The following is a 3181-nucleotide window of genomic DNA, read 5'->3' as shown; positions in this document are numbered from 1 at the left end:
CAGAATTTGAAGCTAAATTCAAATTCACTGGATTTTGTAGCCATTCTTTTAAATCCAGCCCCACTTGGAAGATAATCTTTACCATCTCTTAGCTAACTCATAGCAGGGAGTGGACCTCAATCCAAAATTGAAGGTCAGAATCACAACAAGTTCTGTTTGAGTTTGAGCCCAGTGTCTTCCCAAAGGCACCTCTACATTGAATTTTCAAGCTCATTTTAAACATTTTTGTCCTCACTCTGCTTCCTTCTAGCAGCACAGGAATCTGTAATCACAGTCAGATAGAAAGTGATACCACATTGCGAGCACATTTAGTGTTTCCTCCTCCTGAAGGTAATATGATATTTTTAGGAAAAATGAAGGTTTTGCAGTCAGACAGACCAGGATTTGAGACCCAACTCTGCCATCTCTACTACCTGCTTGTCCTTGGATATTTACAGGAATCCCCCAGTATCCATGGGGGGAATGCCTGAAACCATAGATAGAAACCTGTTTTCTGTTCAGGTCTTTCACCCACAAATTTAATGCCTTTTCAATCTTAACTAAGCACTTAGACACTCTGGCTGTAACCTTTGCAGTTTGAGGTGCGACAGCAAAACGAGCACAAATTTCTTTTTCCTTCTTCACAGTTTCAGGAATGGAAGGTTCTTTCTTACCATAGATCTTAGCAGTTTCAGCCAATGACACTTTTTCCTTACTAGGTAAGGAACTTTCTCCTTTCACCTATAGGAAGTACTTTATCACCTCTCTTTGGCAGATCCAAATGGCTGGCATCACTCCTCTTGCACTTTGGGGCCATTATAAGAAAAAAAAAAAAGGGTTCCTTGAAATAAGCATTGTGACATCATGACAGTCAATCTGATCACCAAGAGGGCTACTAAGTGACTAATGGGTGGGAATGGAAAAGGTTCGACAAAAAGATGAATCACCTTCTGGGTGGATTTACCTCCTGGGTAGGTCAGGGCTGACAGCTCGAGTTTTTATCACATTACAATTTAAAACTTATGAATTGTTTACTTCTGGAATTTTCCATTTTAACATTCTCAGATCATGGTTGACCCATGGGTAATTCAAACTTCTGAAAGCAAAACTACAGATAAAGTGGGGACTACTGTATTCCCTCTAGTTCTCATTCTTCTCACCTTGGAAAATGTGAATAATAATATCAACATTATCCTGCTGATATGACAATCAGTTCACACCTGTCTATAGTACCTAGCAGTGCCTGGCAGGCATGCAGCGGGCACAGAAGACCCCGCAGCAGTTAGCAGACCACCCAGCTGTTGTTGCTGTTTAGTTGCTAAGTTGTGTCCAACTCTTTGTGACCCAACGGACTGCAGCACACCAGGCTTCCCTGTCCTTCACTATCTCCCTGAATTTATTCAAACTCATATCTATTAATTCCATTATGCCATCCAACCATCTCATCTTCTGTCACCCCCTTTTCTTCCTGCCCTCAATCTTTCCCAGCATCAGGGTCTTTTCCAATGAACTGGCTCTTCACATCAGGTAGCCAAAGTATTGGCGCTTCAGTATCAGTCCTTCCAATGAATATTCAGGGTTACTTTTCTTTAGGATTGACTGGTTTGATCTCCTTGCAGTCCAAGGGACTCTCAAGAGTCTTCTCCAACACCACAATTCAAAAGCATCAATTCTTCGGCACTCAGCTTTCTTTATGTTCCAACTCTCACATCCATACATGGCTACTGGAAAAACCGCAGCTTTGACTATATGGACCTTTGTAGGCAAAGTGATATCTCTGCTTTTTAATATGCTATCTAGGTTGGTCATAGCTTTTCCTCCAAGGAGAAAGCATCTTTTAATTTCTTGGCCTGCCCAATGCAGACACTTACTTTCTTACTTTGCCAAGCCCGGCAGCAACAGAGGTGGTGATGGACCTCAGGATAGGAGGGGACACAGCCCAGGGGCAAGAGGCATTACACAATGAGATGTGCATGGGCTTTAGACTGATTCCCAGTTCTGCCATTTTAGGCTTGACTTTGCTCAGTCTCATTTCCTTCGCTATAAACAGAGGCAATAAATCCTCATTATATAATATGTGTCCTCAGGATACTTACCATCCAGTCAAGAAACAGACATAAAAAGAAAAGGAAGATTGGAACATCTCAAATAAAAATTTTTAAATGTGCTTCAATGACATAAGTTACTGGGCTAAATATTCTAAACAACTTTTATTTATTTTAAGAAATGAGATATTTTTCAGAAACTAATAATACAGTAAAATATCAGCCCTCGGGATGTCCTAAAATTGGGGGGTTAGTTAAGATATCTAGATTATTTCAAACCAAAAAATCCACTTTAATTTTAATGAAATAATGTAGAATTATTTTGAAGCATATGTTACATCACTACACATTCTTAAAGTTTTTTATATTGTAAAAGCGTTATACATACATACCTTTGAGAAACTTGCAATAAACAAGAAGAGACAGATGCAAGAATGTTCAAAATCACACTGTTTGTAACAGGAACTGTAAAGAGTTCAAGTGTCTACCAAACGAGAAGGATTAAATTTAAGAGTTTTTATACAATAAAATACGACATAAAAGAAAAAATGAAATTATAGCTATCGGCAACATGGATGGATCCTCAAAGCATAATATGGAATGAAAAAGAGCCAACTCGTGGAACAATATATGGAACAATACATGTAAGCATAATACCACCTTTATAAAACTCAAAGCAAGCAACCCTAGTGTTTAAGGATATACACAGGGGTGTGCTCAGAGCAGGGGGCCCGAAGACACGGCTCGGCTGTTTCCAACACACCCGACACGAACCTGGGTTCGCTGCGGCCTTCCTGTGAGCAGAAACCCCGCACCTCCACGTGGCGGCGGGGCGGGGCCAGGGCTGGCAGGAAAGCCGCAGCACGCAGTGCGGGAGCTTGCCCCCGGAGCCTGTCCGGTCCACGCCTGCGTGGGCCAGGAGTGGTCTCATAAACGGTCTGAACCTCTCATTTCAAGGAGAGAGAAAAAGATTCCAACTGTATACCATACTGCAAAAGGCAGATCTGTAGAGACAATAAAGAGATGAGTGGTTGTCAAGAGTTTGCAGAGAGGAGTACAGAGTACAGACGTTGTCATGAGCAGTCAAAGTGCTCTGAGAGACATTACAATGATGGCTATATGTGGTCATACTTTTGTCCAGACCCATAGAATATGCA

General features: G+C 41.3%; 1 pseudogene; it reads left to right on the top strand.

Moving 5' to 3' along the window:
* The first annotated feature begins 2732 nt into the window (after positions 1-2732).
* Positions 2733-2841, top strand: LOC122432150 (annotated as a pseudogene).
* The last annotated feature ends 340 nt before the right edge of the window (positions 2842-3181 follow it).

Source organism: Cervus canadensis, chromosome 30 (genome assembly GCF_019320065.1).
Source record: "Cervus canadensis isolate Bull #8, Minnesota chromosome 30, ASM1932006v1, whole genome shotgun sequence".
Lineage (NCBI taxonomy): Eukaryota > Metazoa > Chordata > Mammalia > Artiodactyla > Cervidae > Cervus > Cervus canadensis.
The sequence above is the reverse complement of the archived record's forward strand: the minus strand, read 5'-3'. Positions and strand labels throughout refer to the sequence as shown.